The sequence below is a fragment of the Eurosta solidaginis genome, unplaced genomic scaffold (genome assembly GCF_040869045.1).
Source record: "Eurosta solidaginis isolate ZX-2024a unplaced genomic scaffold, ASM4086904v1 ctg00001051.1, whole genome shotgun sequence".
In the NCBI taxonomy this organism is placed as follows: Eukaryota; Metazoa; Arthropoda; class Insecta; order Diptera; family Tephritidae; genus Eurosta; species Eurosta solidaginis.
The window spans coordinates 379,347-392,635 of record NW_027136896.1 but is presented as its reverse complement, the minus strand read 5'-3'; positions in this window follow the sequence as shown (position 1 = coordinate 392,635).

Below are 13,289 nucleotides of genomic sequence, written 5' to 3'. Positions count from 1 at the left end.
CAAATTTGTTAAACAAAACGACTTACGTATTTTAAGCATGCTAACCTTTAGCCCGGTAAGCAAATTAAAAAAAAAACGCAATATGTAGGCTACACGAGAACGGAGACGTCGAGTAACCAAAACAAATGCGTTAAACAAATTCGTACACGTTATTTATCAATTTAACTCTAGAATTAAAGGATATACAACGAGAAACAACGTTTGACAACCTTTAAACAGTTTTAATAACTATCTCAAAAATTGTCGCTCTGATGCAAACAACTGATGAGTTATCTACTTAAATTTGATGAACAAAACGACTTACGTATTTTAAACATGCTAACCTTTAGCCCGGTAAGCAAATTAAAAAAAAAAACGCAATATGTAGGCTACACGAGAACGGAGACGTCGAGTAACCAAAACAAATGCGTTAAACAAATTCGTACACGTTATTTATCAATTTAACTCTAGAATTAAAGGATATAGAACGAGAAACAACGTTTGACAACCTTTAAACAGTTTTAATAACTATCTCAAAAATTGTCGCTCTGATGCAAACAACTGATGAGTTATCTACTTAAATTTGATGAACAAAACGACTTACGTATTTTAAACATGCTAACCTTTAGCCCGGTAAGCAAATTAAAAAAAAACGCAATATGTAGGCTACACGAGAACGGAGACGTCGAGTAACCAACACAAATGCGTTAAACAAATTCGTACACGTTATTTATCAATTTAACTCTAGAATTAAAGGATATAGAACGAGAAACAACGTTTGACAACCTTTAAACAGTTTTAATAACTATCTCAAAAATTGTCGCTCTGATGCAAACAACTGATGAGTTATCTACTTAAATTTGATGAACAAAACGACTTACGTATTTTAAACATGCTAACCTTTAGCCCGGTAAGCAAATTAAAAAAAAAAACGCAATATGTAGGCTACACGAGAACGGAGACGTCGAGTAACCAAAACAAATGCGTTAAACAAATTCGTACACGTTATTTATCAATTTAACTCTAGAATTAAAGGATATAGAACGAGAAACAACGTTTGACAACCTTTAAACAGTTTTAATAACTATCTCAAAAATTATCGCTCTGATGCAAACAACTGATGAGTTATCTACTTAAATTTGATGAACAAAACGACTTACGTATTTTAAACATGCTAACCTTTAGCCCGGTAAGCAAATTAAAAAAAAAAACGCAATATGTAGGCTACACGAGAACGGAGACGTCGAGTAACCAAAACAAATGCGTTAAACAAATTCGTACACGTTATTTATCAATTTAACTCTAGAATTAAAGGATATACAACGAGAAACAACGTTTGACAACCTTTAAACAGTTTTAATAACTATCTCAAAAATTATCGCTCTGATGCAAACAACTGATGAGTTATCTACTTAAATTTGATGAACAAAACGACTTACGTATTTTAAACATGCTAACCTTTAGCCCGGTAAGCAAATTAAAAAAAAAAAACGCAATATGTGGGCTACACGAGAACGGAGACGTTGAGTAGCCAAAACAAATACGTTAAACAAATTCGTACACGTTATTTATCAATTTAACTCTAGAATTAAAGGATATAGAACGAGAAACAACGTTTGACAACCTTTAAACAGTTTTAATAACTATCTCAAAAATTGTCGCTCTGATGCAAACAACTGATGAGTTATCTACTCAAATTTGTTAAACAAAACGACTTACGTATTTTAAGCATGCTAACCTTTAGCCCGGTAAGCAAATTAAAAAAAAAACGCAATATGTAGGCTACACGAGAACGGAGACGTCGAGTAACCAAAACAAATGCGTTAAACAAATTCGTACACGTTATTTATCAATTTAACTCTAGAATTAAAGGATATACAACGAGAAACAACGTTTGACAACCTTTAAACAGTTTTAATAACTATCTCAAAAATTGTCGCTCTGATGCAAACAACTGATGAGTTATCTACTTAAATTTGATGAACAAAACGACTTACGTATTTTAAACATGCTAACCTTTAGCCCGGTAAGCAAATTAAAAAAAAAAACGCAATATGTAGGCTACACGAGAACGGAGACGTCGAGTAACCAAAACAAATGCGTTAAACAAATTCGTACACGTTATTTATAAATTTAACTCTAGAATTAAAGGATATACAACGAGAAACAACGTTTGACAACCTTTAAACAGTTTTAATAACTATCTCAAAAATTGTCGCTCTGATGCAAACAACTGATGAGTTATCTACTTAAATTTGATGAACAAAACGACTTACGTATTTTAAACATGCTAACCTTTAGCCCGGTAAGCAAATTAAAAAAAAAACGCAATATGTAGGCTACACGAGAACGGAGACGTCGAGTAACCAAAACAAATGCGTTAAACAAATTCGTACACGTTATTTATCAATTTAACTCTAGAATTAAAGGATATACAACGAGAAACAACGTTTGACAACCTTTAAACAGTTTTAATAACTATCTCAAAAATTATCGCTCTGATGCAAACAACTGATGAGTTATATACTTAAATTTGATGAACAAAACGACTTACGTATTTTAAACATGCTAACCTTTAGCCCGGTAAGCAAATTAAAAAAAACGCAATATGAGGGCTACACGAGAACGGAGACGTCGAGTAACCAAAACAAATGCGTTAAACAAATTCGTACACGTTATTTATCAATTTAACTCTAGAATTAAAGGATATACAACGAGAAACAACGTTTGACAACCTTTAAACAGTTTTAATAACTATCTCAAAAATTGTCGCTCTGATGCAAACAACTGATGAGTTATCTACTTAAATTTGATGAACAAAACGACTTACGTATTTTAAACATGCTAACCTTTAGCCCGGTAAGCAAATTAAAAAAAAAACGCAATATGTAGGCTACACGAGAACGGAGACGTCGAGTAACCAAAACAAATGCGTTAAACCAATTCGTACACGTTATTTATCAATTTAACTCTAGAATTAAAGGATATACAACGAGAAACAACGTTTGACAACCTTTAAACAGTTTTAATAACTATCTCAAAAATTGTCGCTCTGATGCAAACAACTGATGAGTTATCTACTTAAATTTGTTGAACAAAACGACTTACGTATTTTAAACATGCTAACCTTTAGCCCGGTAAGCAAATTAAAAAAAAAAGCAATATGTAGGCTACACGAGAACGGAGACGTCGAGTAACCAAAACAAATACGTTAAACAAATTCGTACACGTTATTTATCAATTTAACTCTAGAATTAAAGGATATACAACGAGAAACAACGTTTGACAACCTTTAAACAGTTTTAATAACTATCTCAAAAATTGTCGCTCTGATGCAAACAACTGATGAGTTATCTACTTAAATTTGATGAACAAAACGACTTACGTATTTTAAACATGCTAACCTTTATCCCGGTAAGCAAATTAAAAAAAAACGCAATATGTAGGCTACACGAGAACGGAGACGTCGAGTAACCAAAACAAATGCGTTAAACAAATTCGTACACGTTATTTATCAATTTAACTCTAGAATTAAAGGATATACAACGAGAAACAACGTTTGACAACCTTTAAACAGTTTTAATAACTATCTCAAAAATTGTCGCTCTGATGCAAACAACTGATGAGTTATCTACTTAAATTTGATGAACAAAACGACTTACGTATTTTAAACATGCTAACCTTTAGCCCGGTAAGCAAATTAAAAAAAAAACGCAATATGTAGGCTACACGAGAACGGAGACGCCGAGTAACCAAAACAAATGCGTTAAACAAATTCGTACACGTTATTTATCAATTTAACTCTAGAATTAAAGGATATACAACGAGAAACAACGTTTGACAACCTTTAAACAGTTTTAACAACTATCTCAAAAATTGTCGCTCTGATGCAAACAACTGATGAGTTATCTACTCAAATTTGTTGAACAAAACGACTTACGTATGTTAAGCATGCTAACCTTTAGCCCGGTAAGCAAATTAAAAAAAAACGCAATATGTAGGCTACACGAGAACGGAGACGTCGAGTAACCAAAACAAATGCGTTAAACAAATTCGTACACGTTATTTATCAATTTAACTCTAGAATTAAAGGATATGCAACGAGAAACAACGTTTGACAACCTTTAAACAGTTTTAATAACTATCTCAAAAATGTCGCTCTGATGCAAACAACTGATGAGTTATCTACTTAAATTTGATGAACAAAACGACTTACGTATTTTAAGCATGCTAACTTTTAGCCCGGTAAGCAAATTAAAAAAAAAACGCAATATGTAGGCTACACGAGAACGGAGACGTCGAGTAACCAAAACAAATGCGTTAAACAAATTCGTACACGTTATTTATCAATTTAACTCTAGAATTAAAGGATATACAACGAGAAACAACGTTTGACAACCTTTAAACAGTTTTAATAACTATCTCAAAAATTGTCGCTCTGATGCAAACAACTGATGAGTTATCTACCTAAATTTGATGAACAAAACGACTTACGTATTCTAAACATGCTAACCTTTAGCCCGGTAAGCAAATTAAAAAAAAAACGCAATATGTAGGCTACACGAGAACGGAGACGTCGAGTAACCAAAACAAATGCGTTAAACAAATTCGTACACGTTATTTATAAATTTAACTCTAGAGTTAAAGGATATACAACGAGAAACAACGTTTGACAACCTTTAAACAGTTTTAATAACTATCTCAAAAATTGTCGCTCTGATGCAAACAACTGATGAGTTATCTACTTAAATTTGATGAACAAAACGACTTACGTATTTTAAACATGCTAACCTTTAGCCCGGTAAGCAAATTAAAAAAAAAAACGCAATATGTAGGCTACACGAGAACGGAGACGTCGAGTAACCAAAACAAATGCGTTAAACAAATTCGTACACGTTATTTATCAATTTAACTCTAGAATTAAAGGATATACAACGAGAAACAACGTTTGGCAACCTTTAAACAGTTTTAATAACTATCTCAAAAATTATCGCTCTGATGCAAACAACTGAATTTGATGAACAAAACGACTTACGTATTTTAAACATGCTAACCTTTAGCCCGGTAAGCAAATTAAAAAAAAAAACGCAATATGTAGGCTACACGAGAACGGAGACGTCGAGTAACCAAAACAAATGCGTTAAACAAATTCGTACACGTTATTTATCAATTTAACTCTAGAATTAAAGGATATACAACGAGAAACAACGTTTGACAACCTTTAAACAGTTTTAATAACTATCTCAAAAATTGTCGCTCTGATGCAAACAACTGATGAGTTATCTACTTAAATTTGATGAACAAAACGACTTACGTATTTTAAACATGCTAACCTTTAGCCCGGTAAGCAAATTAAAAAAAAAAAACGCAATATGTAGGCTACACGAGAACGGAGACGTCGAGTAACCAAAACAAATGCGTTAAACAAATTCGTACACGTTATTTATCAATTTAACTCTAGAATTAAAGGATATACAACGAGAAACAACGTTTGACAACCTTTAAACAGTTTTAATAACTATCTCAAAAATTGTCGCTCTGATGCAAACAACTGATGAGTTATCTACTTAAATTTGATGAACAAAACGACTTACGTATTTTAAACATGCTAACCTTTAGCCCGGTAAGCAAATTAAAAAAAAAACGCAATATGTAGGCTACACGAGAACGGAGACGTCGAGTAACCAAAACAAATGCGTTAAACAAATTCGTACACGTTATTTATCAATTTAACTCTAGAATTAAAGGATATACAACGAGAAACAACGTTTGACAACCTTTAAACAGTTTTAATAACTATCTCAAAAATTGTCGCTCTGATGCAAACAACTGCTGAGTTATCTACTCAAATTTGTTGAACAAAACGACTTACGTATTTTAAACATGCTAACCTTTAGCCCGGTAAGCAAATTAAAAAAAACGCAATATGTAGGCTACACGAGAACGGAGACGTCGAGTAACCAAAACAAATGCGCTAAACAAATTCGTACACGTTATTTATCAATTTAACTCTAGAATTAAAGGATATACAACGAGAAACAAAGTTTGACAACCTTTAAACAGTTTTAATAACTATCTCAAAAATTGTCGCTCTGATGCAAACAACTGCTGAGTTATCTACTCAAATTTGATGAACAAAACGACTTACGTATTTTAAACATGCTAACCTTTAGCCCGGTAAGCAAATTTAAAAAAAAAAACGCAATATGTAGGCTACACGAGAACGGAGACGTCGAGTAACCAAAACAAATGCGTTAAACAAATTCGTACACGTTATTTATTAATTTAACTCTAGAATTAAAGGATATACAACGAGAAACAACGTTTGACAACCTTTAAACAGTTTTAATAACTATCTCAAAAATTGTCGCTCTGATGCAAACAACTGATGAGTTATCTACTTAAATTTGATGAACAAAACGACTTACGTATTTTAAACATGCTAACCTTTAGCCCGGTAAGCAAATTAAAAAAAAACGCAATATGTAGGCTACACGAGAACGGAGACGTCGAGTAACCAAAACAAATGCGTTAAACAAATTTGTACACGTTATTTATCAATTTAACTCTAGAATTAAAGGATATACAACGAGAAACAACGTTTGACAACCTTTAAACAGTTTTAATAACTATCTCAAAAATTGTCGCTCTGATGCAAACAACTGATGAGTTATCTACTCAAATTTGTTGAACAAAACGACTTACGTATTTTAAGCATGCTAACCTTTAGCCCGGTAAGCAAATTAAAAAAAAACGCAATATGTAGGCTACACGAGAACGGAGACGTCGAGTAACCAAAACAAATGCGTTAAACAAATTCGTACACGTTATTTATCAATTTAACTCTAGAATTAAAGGATATACAACGAGAAACAACGTTTGACAACCTTTAAACAGTTTTAATAACTGTCTCAAAAATTGTCGCTCTGATGCAAACAACTGATGAGTTATCTACTTAAATTTGATGGACAAAGCGACTTACGTATTTTAAACATGCTAACCTTTAGCCCGGTAAGCAAATTAAAAAAAAAACGCAATATGTAGACTACACGAGAACGGAGACGTCGAGTAACCAAAACAAATGTGTTAAACAAATTCGTACACGTTATTTATCAATTTCACTCTAGAATTAAAGGATATACAACGAGAAACAACGTTTGACAACCTTTAAACAGTTTTAATAACTATCTCAAAAATTGTCGCTCTGATGCAAACAACTGATGAGTTATCTACTTAAATTTGATGAACAAAACGACTTACGTATTTTAAACATGCTAACCTTTAGCCCGGTAAGCAAATTAAAAAAAAAAACGCAATATGTAGGCTACACGAGTACGGAGACGTCGAGTAACCAAAACAAATGCGTTAAACAAATTCGTACACGTTATTTATCAATCTAACTCTAGAATTAAAGGATATACAACGAGAAACAACGTTTGACAACCTTTAAACAGTTTTAATAACTATCTCAAAAATTATCGCTCTGATGCAAACAACTGATGAGTTATCTACTTAAATTTGATGAACAAAACGACTTACGTATTTTAAACATGCTAACCTTTAGCCCGGTAAGCAAATTAAAAAAAAAACGCAATATGTAGGCTACACGAGAACGGAGACGTCGAGTAACCAAAACAAATGCGTTAAACAAATTCGTACACGTTATTTATCAATTTAACTCTAGAATTAAAGGATATACAACGAGAAACAACGTTTGACAACCTTTAAATAGTTTTAATAACTATCTCAAAAATTGTCGCTCTGATGCAAACAACTGATGAGTTATCTACTTAAATTTGATGAACAAAACGACTTACGTATTTTAAACATGCTAACCTTTAGCCCGGTAAGCAAATTAAAAAAAAAAAACGCAATATGTAGGCTACACGAGAACGGAGACGTCGAGTAACCAAAACAAATGCGTTAAACAAATTCGTACACGTTATTTATCAATTTAACTCTAGAATTAAAGGATATACAACGAGAAACAACATTTGACAACCTTTAAACAGTTTTAATAACTATCTCAAAAATTGTCGCTCTGATGCAAACAACTGATGAGTTATCTACTTAAATTTGATGAACAAAACGACTTACGTATTTTAAACATGCTAACCTTTAGCCCGGTAAGCAAATTAAAAAAAAAACGCAATATGTAGGCTACACGAGAACGGAGACGTCCAGTAACCAAAACAAATGCGTTAAACAAATTCGTACACGTTATTTATCAATTTAACTCTAGAATTAAAGGATATACAACGAGAAACAACGTTTGAAAACCTTTAAACAGTTTTAATAACTATCTCAAAAATTGTCGCTCTGATGCAAACAACTGATGAGTTATCTACTTAAATTTGATGAACAAAACGACTTACGTATTTTAAACATGCTAACCTTTAGCGCGGTAAGCAAATTAAAAAAAAAAAACGCAATATGTAGGCTACACGAGAACGGAGACGTCGAGTAACCAAAACAAATGCGTTAAACAAATTCGTACACGTTATTTATCAATTTAACTCTAGAATTAAAGGATATACAACGAGAAACAACGTTTGACAACCTTTAAACAGTTTTAATAACTATCTCAAAAATTGTCGCTCTGATGCAAACAACTGATGAGATATCTACTTAAATTTGTTGAACAAAACGACTTACGTATTTTAAACATGCTAACCTTTAGCCCGGTAAGCAAATTAAAAAAAAAACGCAATATGTAGGTTACACGAGAACTGAGACGTCGAGTAACCAAAACAAATGCGTTAAACAAATTCGTACACGTTATTTATCAATTAAACTCTAGAATTAAAGGATATACAACGAGAAACAACGTTTGACAACCTTTAAACAGTTTTAATAACTATCTCAAAAATTGTCGCTCTGATGCAAACAACTGATGAGTTATCTACTTAAATTTGATGAACAAAACGACTTACGTATTTTAAACATGCTAACCTTTAGCCCGGTAAGCAAATTAAAAAAAAAACGCAACATGTAGGCTACACGAGAACGGAGACGTCGAGTAACCAAAACAAATGCGTTAAACAAATTCGTACACGTTATTTATCAATTTAACTCTAGAATTAAAGGATATACAACGAGAAACAACGTTTGACAACCTTTAAACAGTTTTAATAACTATCTCAAAAATTATCGCTCTGATGCAAACAACTGATGAGTTATCTACTTAAATTTGATGAACAAAACGACTTACGTATTTTAAACATGCTAACCTTTAGCCCGGTAAGCAAATTAAAAAAAAACGCAATATGTAGGCTACACGAGAACGGAGACGTCGAGTAACCAAAACAAATGCGTTAAACAAATTCGTACACGTTATTTATCAATTTAACTCTAGAATTAAAGGATATACAACGAGAAACAACGTTTGACAACCTTTAAACAGTTTTAATAACTATCTCAAAAATTATCGCTCTGATGCAAACAACTGATGAGTTATCTACTTAAATTTGTTGAACAAAACGATTTACGTATTTTAAACATGCTAACCTTTAGCCCGGTAAGCAAATTAAAAAAAAAAACGCAATATGTAGGCTACACGAGAACGGAGACGTCGAGTAACCAAAACAAATGCGTTAAACAAATTCGTACATGTTATTTATCAATTTAACTCTAGAATTAAAGGATATACAACGAGAAACAACGTTTGACAACCTTTAAACAGTTTTAATAACTATCTCAAAAATTGTCGCTCTGATGCAAACAACTGATGAGTTATCTACTTAAATTTGTTGAACAAAACGACTTACGTATTTTAAACATGCTAACCTTTAGCCCGGTAAGCAAATTAAAAAAAAAACGCAATATGTAGGCTACACGAGAACGGAGACGTCGAGTAACCAAAACAAATGCGTTAAACAAATTCGTACACGTTATTTATCAATTTAACTCTAGAATTAAAGGATATACAACGAGAAACAACGTTTGACAACCTTTAAACAGTTTTAATAACTATCTCAAAAATTGTCGCTCTGATGCAAACAACTGATGAGTTATCTACTTAAATTTGATGAACAAAACGACTTACGTATTTTAAACATGCTAACCTTTAGCCCGGTAAGCAAATTAAAAAAAACGCAATATGTAGGCTACACGAGAACGGAGACGTCGAGTAACCAAAACAAATGCGTTAAACAAATTCGTACACGTTATTTATCAATTTAACTCTAGAATTAAAGGATATACAACGAGAAACAACGTTTGACAACCTTTAAACAGTTTTAATAACTATCTCAAAAATTGTCGCTCTGATGCAAACAACTGATGAGTTATCTACTTAAATTTGATGAACAAAACGACTTACGTATTTTAAACATGCTAACCTTTAGCCCGGTAAGCAAATTAAAAAAAAAACGCAATATGTAGGCTACACGAGAACGGAGACGTCGAGTAACCAAAACAAATGCGTTAAACAAATTCGTACACGTTATTTATCAATTTAACTCTAGAATTAAAGGATATACAACGAGAAACAACGTTTGACAACCTTTAAATAGTTTTAATAACTATCTCAAAAATTGTCGCTCTGATGCAAACAACTGATGAATTATCTACTCAAATTTGTTGAACAAAACGACTTACGCATTTTAAACATGCTTACCTTTAGCCCGGTAAGCAAATTAAAAAAAAAACGCAATATGTAGGCTACACGAGAACGGAGACGTCGAGTAACCAAAACAAATGCGTTAAACAAATTCGTACACGTTATTTATCAATTTAGCTCTAGAATTAAAGGATATACAACGAGAAACAACGTTTGACAACCTTTAAACAGTTTTAATAACTATCTCAAAAATTGTCGCTCTGATGCAAACAACTGATGAGTTATCTACTCAAATTTGTTGAACAAAACGACTTACGTATTTTAAACATGCTAACCTTTAGCCCGGTAAGCAAATTAAAAAAAAAACGCAATATGTAGGCTACACGAGAACAGAGAAGTCGAGTAACCAAAACAAATGCGTTAAACAAATTCGTACACGTTATTTATCAATTTAACTCTAGAATTAAAGGATATACAACGAGAAACAACGTTTGACAACCTTTAAACAGTTTTAATAACTATCTCAAAAATTATCGCTCTGATGCAAACAACTGATGAGTTATCTACTTAAATTTGATGAACAAAACGACTTACGTATTTTAAACATGCTAACCTTTAGCCCGGTAAGCAAATTAAAAAAAAAAAACGCAATATGTAGGCTACACGAGAACGGAGACGTCGAGTAACCAAAACAAATGCGTTAAACAAATTCGTACACGTTATTTATCAATTTAACTCTAGCATTAAAGGATATACAACGAGAAACAACGTTTGACAACCTTTAAACAGTTTTAATAACTATCTCAAAAATTATCGCTCTGATGCAAACAACTGATGAGTTATCTACTTAAATTTGATGAACAAAACGACTTACGTATTTTAAACATGCTAACCTTTAGCTCGGTAAGCAAATTAAAAAAAAAAACGCAATATGTAGGCTACACGAGAACGGAGACGTCGAGTAACCAAAACAAATGCGTTAAACAAATTCGTACACGTTATTTATCAATTTAACTCTTAGAATTAAAGGATATACAACGAGAAACAACGTTTGACAACCTTTAAACAGTTTTAATAACTATCTCAAAAATTGTCGCTCTGATGCAAACAACTGCTGAGTTATCTACTTAAATTTGATGAACAAAACGACTTACGTATTTTAAACATGCTAACCTTTAGCCCGGTAAGCAAATTAAAAAAAAAAACGCAATATGTAGGCTACACGAGAACGGAGACGTCGAGTAACCAAAACAAATGCGTTAAACAAATTCGTACACGTTATTTATCAATTTAACTCTAGCATTAAAGGATATACAACGAGAAACAACGTTTGACAACCTTTAAACAGTTTTAATAACTATCTCAAAAATTATCGCTCTGATGCAAACAACTGATGAGTTATCTACTTAAATTTGATGAACAAAACGACTTACGTATTTTAAACATGCTAACCTTTAGCTCGGTAAGCAAATTAAAAAAAAAAACGCAATATGTAGGCTACACGAGAACGGAGACGTCGGGTAACCAAAACAAATGCGTTAAACAAATTCGTACACGTTATTTATCAATTTAACCCTAGAATTAAAGGATATACAACGAGAAACAACGTTTGACAACCTTTAAACAGTTTTAATAACTATCTCAAAAATTGTCGCTCTGATGCAAACAACTGATGAGTTATCTACTTAACTTTGATGAACAAAACGACTTACGTATTTTAAACATGCTAACCTTTAGCCCGGTAAGCAAATTAAAAAAAAAAACGCAATATGTAGGCTATACGAGAACGGAGACGTCGAGTAACCAAAACAAATGCGTTAAACAAATTCGTACACGTTATTTATCAATTTAACTCTAGCATTAAAGGATATACAACGAGAAACAACGTTTGACAACCTTTAAACAGTTTTAATAACTATCTCAAAAATTATCGCTCTGATGCAAACAACTGATGAGTTATCTACTTAAATTTGATGAACAAAACGACTTACGTATTTTAAACATGCTAACCTTTAGCTCGGTAAGCAAATTAAAAAAAAAAACGCAATATGTAGGCTACACGAGAACGGAGACGTCGAGTAACCAAAACAAATGCGTTAAACAAATTCGTACACGTTATTTATCAATTTAACTCTTAGAATTAAAGGATATACAACGAGAAACAACGTTTGACAACCTTTAAACAGTTTTAATAACTATCTCAAAAATTGTCGCTCTGATGCAAACAACTGCTGAGTTATCTACTTAAATTTGATGAACAAAACGACTTACGTATTTTAAACATGCTAACCTTTAGCCCGGTAAGCAAATTAAAAAAAAAAACGCAAAATGTAGGCTACACGAGAACGGAGACGTCGAGTAACCAAAACAAATGCGTTAAACAAATTCGTACACGTTATTTATCAAATTAACTCTAGAATTAAAGGATATACAACGAGAAACAACGTTTGACAACCTTTAAACAGTTTTAATAACTATCTCAAAAATTATCGCTCTGATGCAAACAACTGATGAGTTATCTACTTAAATTTGCTGAACAAAACGACTTACGTATTTTAAACATGCTAACCTTTAGCCCGGTAAGCAAATTAAAAAAAAAAACGCAATATGTAGGCTACACGAGAACGGAGACGTCGAGTAACCAAAACAAATGCGTTAAACAAATTCGCACACGTTATTTATCAATTTAACTCTAGAATTAAAGGATATACAACGAGAAACAACGTTTGACAACCTTTAAACAGTTTTA